The following is a 12,880-nucleotide window of genomic DNA, read 5'->3' on the forward strand; positions in this document are numbered from 1 at the left end:
TAGGCTGAACTGTTTTTTAAATTCTCTTGTAAAATAGGCTCAATTATTTGCTTATCCTACACAACAACTTAACATTTGTCTACTCATTYTTGATGCTTTGAACTGAATTCTATCTGGGCTGGTAACATTACCTTATACAGTGACATTATCTCTCTAGAAATAGCTTACTTAGTGTATCTTCTGCTCCCTTTTTGGCTTTGTCATGCTGGGGACTTGTAATTTAGCAGTAATCAGTGAACCCACAGAGATTGTTATCTTCCTTTGAGTTCCTACTTTGTGAGAACTTGTATTTCAAACTGTCATACGTTATCCCACTTCCATTATTCCATCCTTGAAAGTCATTTTGAGAGATCTTTTCTTCCCATCTGATGTTCCTTTGCTGCTTCACRGTGCTGGATGATACTGGTAGTAGATGTCTCTAGAATAGTCCCTCTTCTTTCTACTAGAGGTGTGCACTTAACCAGGGCTTATGTAAAACTACCATTGTTTATATATATATATATATAAAAATTTGCATCTCACAATTCTAAAACTGTAATCATTTAATGAAGCCTCAGATTGTCCCAGTGGAGTGGGTTGTTTTCCTACCTGTAAATGACTGATAATGCTCAAAAAAAGGACCTGGTAACTTGTTCAGTGTCATGTGTTARGACAGTAATGATCGCTGAAGAGATAATCTTGAGCCTCCTACTCTAAAAGTCAAACAAAACTTTATACTTTCTTTTTTTTTTTTTTTTTTTTCCCAGCAGATTATCCAAAGGTATTTAGAAAATGTGGTATGTGTTAATGCAAACTTAAGGCCAAGATCTGGAAAGCCATCTGGAAGATTAATAGGAACTGAGTTTTCTAAGCTCTTGGGCAGCTTTGAAAACTGAAGCCTAGATATTTAGCCACCAATGTTTTGATGGATCTGCTTTCTTGGGGTACCATACGTGTGATTTTCCTGGATACTGTTCTAATACCAGGCTGAGCTTTACCGTTGTTCTTTATTTATCTATCTCAGATTAGTAGCTCACATGAACTGCTAGTATGTATTACCATACTCATCTGTTTTTGTTATTTGAGTAGTACTGATTTTGAGGATTTCTGGCAAGATTCATTTGGAACTTTCCAACTCTCCAACTGCATGTGTAATATCTCTGAAAAAACAAATATCCGCRTTTTTCCCTGGTGCCCCCTGTTCTATTTTGTCGTTGTGTTTATTGTGCAGATTAATCTTCAAGCATGGAGTGATCGTGAGCTTAAGTAATAATGCAAAGTGAAATCTCCTAAGTAACTAAGTTACAGAGTGCATTCATGAGAAAAATGAGTACMAAGCTTAGCATCTGGCTGTGTAACGTAGCACTTCCCTTGTAGTTTGGATTAGTGTATTTTACTGTGTTGCCTCTTCACTGCCTTGACTTCCTTTCTTTCTCTAGAATTCAAAACATAACTTGTTCCCTTGAAAGCTGCCACTTCAATATGTACACGCAGCTTTACCTGCCTGTTCTCTGAAGCCAAGCTCCTGGCACTGAACCAGGTCTACTGGAGGAGAAAGCAGTCCAGTTGTAAATTTCTAACTTAAATATATATAAATATATATATATACACACACATACATATACATATATGTATGTGTGTGTGTGTGTGTATTAGCAACACTAGTTAGTGCCAATTCATTCTTTTGTTTTCGATATATGGTATCCCCAACAGTGTAGAAAGGCTGAGAGCAATGTTTATCCCTAGACAGGATAATCTTTGATGAAGGCTCAGGTTTCCAATTAAGTTGCTGCAGCTTAACAAATTACTGCTTTGTATAACTGCTTGTCTATGAGAACTTTTGGTTTACAGTAAGTGCAAGCTTAAACCTGTTCACTGCAAGCCAAGGTAAGTCAAATTCCGTTGTGGTTTTGCTTTGAGAGCAGATACCTGGAAGGTGACTGGCTCCTGACACCAGGTAGGAAGAGGTATCTGAGTGGAACTGTTAAGCAAAGGAGATGCCTAAGGTTAGGGTGAGATGTGCTGTTGGAATTTCAGGGAAGAAAGGAGCAGAAGTCTCTGTGAAGGACTTTAGTTCCCACAATTCCACCTGAGGCCAGAATGACTCTTAGTTTTATTTGTGTAAAGTTCCCATTTTACCCCATCAGCATGGTGTTTTACAAGGATGTAATAATTTGCAAGTGAAAGGGCTGGTTGTTGGCGGGTWTTTTTGTTTGTTTTTAAGTCTAAGGACCCATGTCCCCACAGATTTTGTCTCCAGCTGTTTCCTTCAATGAGCAGTGACTGCGCTCTCTCTATGGCATGAGCTGCCCTTTCACTTGAGGGTTACAGGCAGCTATTTCTGTTGGACTGCTGCGAGCAGAGCAGAAGTCTGTCCCGTTCTAGTGAGCCTTTTCTTCTAGGTGTTTGTCCATAGGTCCTAAGGTAACACAAACCTAAAAGTCCTTTTTTTTTTTTTAACTATCTACATCAAATTCCAAACACATAACAAACTCCTAAAGCCCCTAGTCTCAAGATACTGTTGCATTCCCTGACCCTCTTCATGTTCTGTGCAATTCAGCCGCAGCCCTGAAGTTGGCCATAAACATGGGATTTAGTGCAGAGCTGAACTGCATGCCTATTAAAGTCAATGGGAATCTTTCCAATGGGTTACAAACTAAGTGTGCAGGGAAGGAATCTGCCATCCTAAGGGATACACAGTAGCAAATATATTGCTAAAGCTCCAGAGCAGATAGGGCAGTGGCTTTGAGAGGAAGCTGCTTCTGTGAGATTTCCTAGTATGGTGTGTTCACACTGTTGTGTATTGGAAAGAGGATTTCTTATGAGCAGCTTTTAATCTCCTATGTAGAATGCAAACACTGTTTTGACATCAGTCATGCTAACAACACATTTGTACACAGAATAACAGTCACCTCTTAAATAACCATGGGAATCACAAATACACATTGACAGAAAAATATACTTAAGCAGTTTCAAGCTCATGCTGTAACAAGTAAACCAGCCATTTTATTCCACTGAGCTATGTGCTTTAAATGCCTTAAAGAGAAAACAAACCCTAAAGTGAATCACAGTAATAGGAAAGAAATCGTTTACATATCTGAAAATATTCTGTACAATAATCATTCCATCATTTTTAGTTTAATTTCAGCAAAAATTTGAATTCAAATGATGTTTGAAACATGAGCTTTCATGGTAAGGTACAATTCAGCATGTAATCTTTTGCAGGTGGTTGTTATTCATTTATTATTTGTATTTCCATATTGCTTAGCAACCCCAGTCCTGGACCAGGACCTCACTGATGTAAGTGCTCTGCTAACATGATGAAAAGGATGGTCCCTGCCTCAGAGAGTGCCTTATTTTGTACTGAAGCCAAAAGTAAACTAATGATTTCTCATTGTTTCCTCTCTGAATGAGAATAAATGAAGGCAGACTGATATGTAGTTATATGAAGATTATCCGTGTATCTCTTGCAATAACTGAATCAATGCAAATATCCGGGTGCCTCTTAAGCATGCAGGCTCAAATGTATGTAGTTTTTCAGATTTCATTTCCTGATGACAGGGATGGGGAATGCAAACTCAGAGTGGAGTGCAATCCAGGTTGCTGCCTCTCTGAATTACCGTTCACTGACACAGTTGCTCATGCAAGCAAATAACTGCTCGTGCTTTGCGTGACCTTGCAATTAAACACCAACAGCCTACCCTGCATTGCCAAGTACTATTGCCAAGTATTAGTAATAACCTCTGTGCAAGTGGCACAGAACCTGTATCCTTCAGAGAACTGATACATGCTACATACATTTGAGATGTTATGTAAGTCAGCMTTTTCAAGTTGGTATCCAAGTCCTCATTTAACCTCTTAAGTAAAATGTCCTGATTTTTCAAGGGAAGCAGAGTTTGTGGAAAKTGATAATACCTTCATTTGATAGCTCAGAAGTTGGAAAAAAGTAGGCAAATATTTGGTTTCAAAGCCCTTTCATCCACAAAATCCAAGCTAACCACAGCTTAGACCCCCATGGCACTTGAGCACTTGAGAGCAGTGGCTAGTTAGCTGCCGTGGGGCAAAGAGGAGTGACTTAACATTGGCAGCCTCTGCTCGTGAGTCWCTGCTGAGCTCTAAGTGGTCAGATTCGTACCCTGGTGCCTCTGCTTCAAACCCTCCCCCTTGTCCCCCTTGAAGCAGCAACACCAGCTTCAGGCAGCTCATTTCCATTGCCTTGGTCTAGGTACAGACCTCTGGGATGCAGAAGTCTTTTTGTTTGCTCTGTGGTGAGAGCTGGTTTTAGGAATTGCTGCAATACCACTAGCCAGGATAGGAGGCAAAAAATACCTGCAGCTCCTGGTAGAGTTTGAAAGTCTTTAGATAGGAAAGATGTAATTGTCTTTAAACTGCAAGAGGGCTTGGACACTTAAAATGCACTGAGGAGGCTCCAGAACATCAGTGTTTTCAACTCTATAATATATATTTGAATCAGAAATACTGAGAAGAATTAGCTGGTCGGTGCATACCACACAGGACCAGGCCACGGCCAAGTGTCACTGGACAACTATCTCGGGATGATTGTGGTTTRCATATGGTAGCTTATTTTAATAGCAGACTTTTAGCAGAGAGGTCATCCAATAGAACCGTGTAAAATGTCATTGTAGCAAGAGGTCAAAACTACTTATGTTAAGTCTGGATTATAGCCAGAGTTACAGCTGTTTTGCTAAGGCTGGGAGCTGACAGTTGAAAAAAGGATACAGTTAAAAGGTCACTCTGCAGAGAGAAATGACCGTCAATGAACCTCAAGTGAAGTAGGTTTGGCTGCAGCACATGACTTGGAAGAGGGTGGCCCATAGACTGTGGGTATGTGTTCAAGTTACACCTGAAAGACTTGGGAGATGAGAAAAACCTTCCTGCAATGTAACAGTAGGTTTTAACTTCTTGTCTTCTCAGAGCTATGCTGTTCCGTTGTACCGTTGCCTAAGACAACGGCGATGTTCAGCTACTACACATACGTAACTGGCAATGATTGGTTTGGGCTGCCCATTATAACAGAAGGAAGAAAAATTAGAGAAAAAATAGGACTGCTGGTGGCTTTATCAGTGTGTCAAGGACCATGGCCTTGATCCAGGTGAAGCTCTCTTACACTCTAGTAAGTAGTACCTGAAAAATCTCCCCGTTGAGATGACTAATTCTCTTCTTTGAGCAAACACACATTGAGGACTGACTCGTTCAAACTACTGTTTCTCACTAAAAGGCYGACTTTTGAGTTTTCATAGAGTTCATGGTAATGAAGGGCACTCTAAGATTTTGTTATTAGAGCTATTTGGCTGCAGTGTCCTTAAATGAAGGTAACATTGCTGAATAAGGATGACAACTGATGTAGAATTTACTTCTGTTCAGGGGTATGGGAGACGCACAAGATTTTTTTTTTTTAAAAAAAAAATCTCCAAAATCATAAGCTTCTATTTTCATTTCACAAGCTGTGATTACTTGATTACTGATTCATTAATCTGCAACTACCATTTTGTACAGACAACCATTTTTAATTTCTAAGTAGCGCCCTATTCACAGATCTAATATTGAGCTGTAAGTGTCAAGTATTTTGGCTCTGAATGCACTGGTGCATGCTTCTAGTTCCAATTTTCTCTGACTTTAACTTCCCTTCCTTTTTTCTGCCAACATAAATCATAGTGTCTGTGTGGGAGCACGTTTCATTGTGTACTTCCTCTTCCAGCATTTGTACAAGCTGAGCCAAATCCCTCTGCTCTTCTCATTTACATAGAAATCCATCTGAATGCTTTGAACCTTCCCAGCTGAAATATGGAAYACAATGAATTATCCTGTTTGGATCAATCTAGTCTCCTTCACCAATAAGATGCTCTGTTGAGAACTTTTTCCCCAGTTGCATTTGTAGTTGTTTTCACAGTAGCCRTGGCATACACAAACCTCAGTGCTGTGTTAATAAAATGACATCTTTTTAACCTTAAAGTCATTGCTAGTGGACCTATTGCACGCTAGTTAAAAATCCCAAGCTCTATTTTCTTGGATTTTCTGGATCCATCTGACTTTGTTCTGTCTGATATGACACTAGATAGCATAGCGTTTGGCTGGAATACAAATGAAATAGTCATAGATGCAAGCTGGTCCAAAGGTCTAAGGGAGAAAAGTGAAATGATGTTTATTTTTCTTTCTCTAAACTGATATTACATTTACTGTCTTTCTAGGCCCACAAATCATCACWGATACTGATTTTTAAACAGCAGGTATCAATCTTTCTCATACCAAAAAAGAAACCTAGATTGTCAAAACTAATTCAGCTCTTAAAGTGTAAAAACACAAGTTCTTTAAATAGGGGTAGAGCTGAACAAAAGGTTGGAAGTATATTTTGTGGGTGCCTTGATGAACTATTTGCAGCCTTATCATGTTTTCTTTGAGAAAAGCAGGCTAACTTCAAGCTCCACATCCAGTTCAGCTGTRAATTTAGGCAAACAAGTGTTGTATGCCTTTTTCCAAAAACGGAAGTGAAAATATTCTTGCTATAACCTTCCTGTAAAGTAATCTAAAGCTTGTTGCTTTTTTTGTACTTCTGTGCTCATAGTTCACAAAACCCTTTTGGAGAAGAAGACCTTGTTTTCCCCACATCAGGGCCTTGGAAATGGAGAATTTGTGTGGCAGAGGTTTCTTAAACTCATCGACTTAGTCATTTCAAGACTACCTTCCTCATGATATAGTTTACTGTCTGTTGGAAAACACTCTATCCCCAATGCCAGGATCTGACCCATTATGAACACAATCTGTGCTGGTACCTTCTTCTCTCAAAACATTCATTCATCTTAAAAAATGCTTGCCCTCACTTGCCACCTCTGGTACTATCCCATCCCCCCTTATGCTCTTTAACTCAAAACTCACCAAATGAGTCWTTTTCATTTGGAGGTCCTTCTGTCTGATTGCATCCTAGATCTTCTTTAGTGTGTCTTCTATCCTTGCTGTGTCACTGAAAATTCTTCTGTGCTTGGTTTCTTCTATTTTTCCTTCTACCTCTTCCKTTGCGGCTTTGGGTTGTTCCCTGARGGATTTRTCATCTTCCTTTGCAAGAATTTTGTAAATGGATCCAGAGGTCTCTTCCTCTTATTTTCTTCTCTTAATTCTTTGTCTTTAGGTAAATTAGAGTGCCATCTTCATTAGTTCAAGCTTCTGCTTGCCTATGGCAGACCTGTCACTTTCTGCCCAAAATAAACTGCAAGTTGTCCATCCTAACTTAATTGATTAGCTGACTGTCGAGCACAAGGTTGACCAAACCTAGGAGGTGAAAGAGGGAACAGAAGGTCTTACAGGGCAAGGCTAGTGAATGTGAYTGGGACATAGGCATACTGCAGGGAGGACTTAAGAGATACGGGGAAAGGATATGTTGTATTGACCTGAGATGGGGGACTGCAAGAGGGAGCTGAAGATGGTGGGGTGAGGAGGAACTCTATGGAGGGCATACAACGTATTGAGTGCCTAAAGTCGGAACCTGGGTTGTTATAGAAGGGCTTGTGAAAAGATTTATGTTGGGGGGCATGTAGGAGGTGTAAGGCCTGAATCATTTGAAACTGTCTGCAGATATGAGACATGCTCATAATCTTACAAAGGCAGCTCAGGGCTGGTGAGGAAAGGAAGGCAGGGAGATTTGTGGAAGTGTTTGTCATTTGGTTGAGGTCTGTATATGTTGGGGTTCATTGATGGAGAGTGATGGGAAATCTATGGGTAGCACTGCTCTGGGAAGCTGGGGGCAGAGAGAGGCGTAACAGAGAGGGTCTGTTCAGAGAGGGCCCAGATCTGCCCTGGCCAAGGGAGGGGCAGGGAAACCTGCTGAAATATCAAAGTGCAGCTGAGTGAGTATCTGGGAGCTCGAGTAGAGCACTTACAAAATCAGAAAATTAAAGTGATGCCTTTTCCCTTGTCAACAGTGAAACTTCTGTATCTGCACAAGTGCAGGTAAAAAATCGTCCTCAGGGATCTGGCCTTTCTCACCCAGKGAGACACGAACAACTTCATGTTTTTGCCAACAGCTCTTTCCTTTTTGAACAGACTCTATAACTGTGTTCAAGAGGGTGTTAATGCACACTACACGCTGCATTGGAAGCAGGGGGAGGTTTCTGCTAAGTAGTGATGTCTTAGGCAGAGAGGTTCTAAAGCTTAAAATGCTTCCAAAGGTGCATGAACTAAAGGAGAGCCTGACTCTGCTGCTTTATTTGCAGTAGGTTAAAAAAAAGAGTTCAAGTGGGCACCTGCTAATTTAATTCTAATCGTTAGGACCGTTCGTATGGTTTTGAGGGCTGGAAGGAATCATTAGGATTAGTCTTTCTTCGTAACCCCCCCCCCCCCCGCTCCGATTTCCACGTCCTGCCCCGAGCTCTGAGCCGTGGCACYGCTCTTTAGGCAGAGCCCTCGCGCTGGTGCCTGCGCGCCCTGGGGCAGCAGCCTTCCCTCGCGCAGCTGAGTCACTGCGAGCTCAACCTGACCTCCAGATTCTTCTCTTTTCCACTTCCTATATCCTTACGCTTTGCCTTACGTCGCAAGCAGCGCGTACGTAGCTGCTACGTGAAGACCTCCGCATTTRGAAAACTAGGGACTTGAACCAGCTGTTGGTTTAAACCTCGGGTGGAGAGGCAATAATACGCTTCATATTGGTCCTGTCTAAAACACGAAGTTAAAGTAAATCTCTAGGGGGAGGAGTTTATTAGAAATTAAAGCACTAGCCCCAGATTTAGTTTTTTTTTTTCCCAACAAACATTCATTCTGCCCAAAGCTTTCTGCTATTATGTTGTAATATTAATAAACCCCCTGGAAGCTTCAATTTTGGCAGCTTGGGGAAGATTCTGTTCTCCTGCAGTTCTAGAAATGCAAAAGTCAGACATTTCTGTCTTTTTATGCGTTGAAGCCGATGACTGGAGTCAGAAACAGATCAGTCTAATGCCATCCGACAATGGGCGCGTGTGATTTTTCTAGCCCTGAAATCAGTGAACTATTCAAGGTTGCTGCCCCAGCCTGCGTGTTTCTCTCTCAAATTAGAGGCTACGAGCGTCAGAAGAAACGCGTGGAAGTTGGGAAATGCCTCCCAGAGAGGTGAGGGACCGCAAAGCAGCCGCTCTCCGCTTTGGGGAGAGGGAGGAGGAGGGAGCTGATGCTTTTTGYCCGCCTGTGGCTCCTGGCTCCTGCCGTCCCCTTCTCGCGGGGTATTTTCTCTTGTGCCGGGGCTGGAGGTTGCTGCGCRTTAGTCTGGTGTGGGGCTGAGGGGCTCCCGTGCAATTGGCCGTGCGGCTGGGATTGACTCGTGTTGGCACTATGCTACCCCTTGTGTTATTTTTCCCAGGCATATATTTGAGATAATACTTCTGCTATCTTGCGTGGTATTGTGAGAATGTCTACCTGTTGTCTATCAGCTGGGAAACATGAGGCTCAGTAAAAATAATAAACTGTTTTATTTTTAATGCTCTCTCTCTCAATAGCCTAAGGTGTTATTTCTCTTATAAGCAAGGGATTTTTCAATATGACTTTATCTCAGCATTGTCCCTTTAAACAAGGCCTTTTAAATTCTGCGATAACTCAGATGGGTGTTCATGTAATAAATATCCTATAGATGGAAGGACAATAGCTACACTGGGTTTGCTCTGGTTTGCTCAAAATATAAACAGTGAAAAACTTTTGCCTTTCATTCTCTAGGTAGCCTTTTGATATTAGTAGCTGACAGATTTCCACTTCTTAGCATTTGTTATCTGCTCTGTATATGCCATTTGTTATCTCCTTTGTATATGACAACAGTGTAAGGCTTTTGTTGTACATATTTTTAATAAAAAAAGCCAAAATGTTTGAAAGCTAAAACGGATATTACTTTTCTCATGGAGCACACAGACGTCTTTTGATAGCCTAAACCTTCAATGGTGTGTGTTCTGTGCTAGGCATTGCATTTAGAAAACATCTGAATGGTTGGGGGTAGGAGTGTTTTCTGCACAATAGCCTGGTAGTTTGGTCTTGGAGACGGAGCAATAAACGGTTGTAGGTAGCTCTGGGATATAATGTTCAGCCCTCAGTTCAAATCCGGGCTCTTTCAAAGATCGCATAGCTTGGATTTAGTGTTTTGCTTCAGTCTGCCAGAGGGATCGAGGGGACAAAGCATGAACTTAGGGCTTTGGGAGTGCATATGTTAGAATAGGAGAGGTTTAAAGCCTTTTACCCTTACAGCTGCACAGWGTGTGTTCAGTGGATGCCGTTTAGTGGAGTCGAATGTGTTCTGCGCAGTAATATTTTTCTCACTCATTTCTATACCCAAGGTTTCCCAGCCAAGCCTGTTTCCACCCTTGCCTGCTGCACCGCACAGCAGCGTGGTCTGTACAGTCACGCCAGCTGGGCTGGATTTCCCCCTTGGGTGCTCCCCCGGCAGCTCATCGCGGCCCCCTCAGCTCTCCTGGCTTCGCTGCTTGTATGAGGACTGCTTGGCTTGCGTGAGCTAAGCCAGCAAGTTTGTACCCTTTGCTCCTCTTAAGGTGATGGACTGGAGAAGATTAGCAGAGGTCTCCAAGCCCCAAGCTATCCTCATCTCACCCTTGTTTGGGTTCTGCAGCATCCGATTCCGGTGAAGAGGGAATCAGTGAACAGCATGCATCTGTTTCCCTTTATACCTTTGTATAAACTTGGTTACTGGTTTATATTACTTTTTTTTTTTTTTTTTTTTTTTTTTTTTTTTTTTTTTTTTTTTTTTTTTTTTTTTTTTTTTTTTTGTATGCACTAGTTTAGGTTGTATTTGAGCCTTTCATCCATGTGTTACAAGAAGGTCTTCTCTTCAGGATGGGTTAATGATTTCTTAATACTTAAATATCAGGCTGATAATGGGCTTTTGTTTACTGCTCAGCTGGAAGATTACTCTGCCTAGTCACATCAGCTTATCAAGTCAGCTGACATGGGGCAGTCAATAATTGCATGGGATAATGTACTGTCTTGAATGAGTACAGAGTTTTTGAATTACAAGAAGTTTGGGGAGGTAATTTTTGAATAAAACCCTAGGGAGAAAAATGAGGAGGTGTGAATATGTCTGTCTCCAGAAGTAGAGTCTTGTTAAGCAATATACATGATGAAAGTCTTGTTTAAAATTGRATGCTGTCTGTGRAAATGCCTTGAGAAATGTTTAGGATGATGCCTAAAAAAACAGGCRAAAGAGAGAACCACTGGAATCTATTTAGGATTATAGTAGTTACAAATTTGAATCTTCATTTTTTCTAAAAAATCTTGTACAGCCGTATTGATTTATTTTACTGATCTTTGAGTAGTAGTGAAATTTTTACTTCTTTTGCCAATTGCTTTTTTCTTTTTGGAAGTGACTTTTTAGCCTGCCGACATCCTATTAGGCCATATTATGGATGAAATAGAGAACACTGATAAAATCCTTCAGGGCTCAGTGCTAGAGTCAAGGCTACACAGAAATGAGTGGGAGGTCTCCTTCGTGGAGGTGAATGGGATAGCTCGGGAGCCCTTCGCTGACATTGCTGATTTGGGAACATAGCTTCCTGGGACGGGCATCAGCCAGACTTCCACTAGCATGTAACAGGGTGGTGGCAGGTTACAGTTCCACCAGGCGGAGGTGCAAATTTTGACTGTGCGGTCAAAGGGGAGTAGTTGCGGGTAGCTACTCTTCACGGTGTAGCTGCAGTCGGGAGAGAGACCTCTTCATTGTCCTGGATCCTGGTACAGTAGATGCTGGGAAAATRTATGGCAAAAGAGCTGCGGCTGCTTCAAAGAGCTGTCAACCGACTTGTGAGAGGTGGTACAACAGACAGCAGAAGGCAGCTTCCTCCACAGGAAGCGGTGAGACGGTGTTTCTCATGATCAAAGAGCTCAGCAATGATTTCAGCACTCCAGCAGCCAAACCACTGTCAACATTTTGGGCGGTCTCTTAAGAGTTTCAAGATGCTTTGACAGCAAAGGCGAGACCCTAATGTTTGATGCTGTGGAAAAAGGCAAACCATGAGCTGCATATCGTACATTGAACTCCTGAGGAATCTTCAGTCTCACTCCGTTGTTTGTCCTCTAGGCTCTGGGCTAGATGAGCTCTGTGGAGTTTCACCTCTTGGCCCAAAGCCCCTCTCAGTGCCATGGAAGTGCTGCACAACCTTGCAGAACCATATCTTGTTATGAATGACCAGAGAAGTTGTCATTGTGTGTCTTCTGCCAGAGCATCCCCTCCAACTCCTATGTCTAAAAAAAGGCAGTGCATGAATTTTTAGAGTCTCGGGTACGCTGGTACTATAGCTCTATCCTGGGCTGCACATGAACGCACTTACTGTCTGAAAGTGTTTCTAGTTTGGCTTCTTGCGTGTAGAGGTTCACACTTTCCCCTGCATTGTCCCCTTTTGAAGTCCATGTTGCTTTAAAAAAAGAAAAAAAAAAAGTAGACATCCACAGCTGTGGCATATACCATCCCATAAATCCCTGTGTCTTTAGAGTTTTCACTTTGGCCAGTTCTTGCATGTCTTTACTRTCTTGCCTTTCCGTGGGATATGCCCTGTGCTAATATCTCCTGTCCGTAGCAGTTATGGTGAGTCTAATGAACATCTGTCTTAGTGAAACTCTTTCTGTTTCATAGCTAACGCTGTACAGATTGTGCATGAAAGTTCCCTTGTATTACAAGAAAAAAAAATGATCAGAAAGAAAATGAACTTAGAAGTGATGAAGCTCCTATTAATGAAAGCTTTCCTGGCAGCATAGTGTAGTTTGAACCACAGCTACAGGAACAAACTGTTAGTAGGAGACCTAGAAAGTGCTCTTCCTTTGTAAATAAACCATAGGAAACTCCTCTCTGCAATAGGTTTATTCTCTCAACGAGAGAATGGCAGGAGTTCGTGTAGCCCCTGGCACTAATTGGAAGATCTGAATCTGCTGA

This window comes from Rhea americana, unplaced genomic scaffold (genome assembly GCF_003343005.1).
Source record: "Rhea americana isolate MKP2758 unplaced genomic scaffold, rheAme1 scaffold_27, whole genome shotgun sequence".
NCBI lineage: Eukaryota > Metazoa > Chordata > Aves > Rheiformes > Rheidae > Rhea > Rhea americana.